Raw genomic sequence first — 650 nt, 5'->3', positions numbered from 1 at the left:
GTTTGGATGAGGGACTGGCTACATGATAAAACAATTGTAGTTTGTTTTTTTTTTTTTAAAGTCAGGGTCTCACTATCACCCAGGCTGGAGTGTAGTGACATGATCATGGCTCATCACCTCCTGGGCTCAGGCAATTCTGCCTCAGCCTCCTGAGTAGCTGGGACTACAGGTGCCTGGCTTAGTTTTTTATTTTTATTTTTTTTTGAGTTGGAGTCTCACTCTGTCACCCCGGCTGGAGTGCAGTGGCTTGCTTACAGCCACTGCAGCCTCTACCTGCTGGACTCAGGTGATCCTTCTGCTTCAACCTTCCAAGTAGCTGGAACTACAGGTGCATGCCACCACACCCAGCTAATTTTTTTTTGAAAATTTACTGTAGAGATGAAGTTTTACTAAGTTGCCCAAACTGATCTCGAACCCTTGGGCTCAGGCAATCCTCTCACCTCGGCCTGATTATAGGTCACCATGCCCAGCCTTACTTTTTATTTTTTTGCATCAGAGTCTCACACTGTCATCCAGGCTAGAGTTCAGGGGCACACTCATGGCACCGCAGCCTTGACCTGCTGGGCTCAGGTGATCCTTCCTCCTCAGCCTTCCAAGTAGCTGGAACCACAGATGTGCACCACCATACGTGGCGTTTTTTTTTTTTTTTT

This window comes from Carlito syrichta, unplaced genomic scaffold (genome assembly GCF_000164805.1).
Source record: "Carlito syrichta isolate Samal-C Ts95f unplaced genomic scaffold, Tarsius_syrichta-2.0.1 Scaffold153593, whole genome shotgun sequence".
In the NCBI taxonomy this organism is placed as follows: Eukaryota; Metazoa; Chordata; class Mammalia; order Primates; family Tarsiidae; genus Carlito; species Carlito syrichta.
The sequence above is the reverse complement of the archived record's forward strand: the minus strand, read 5'-3'. Positions refer to the sequence as shown.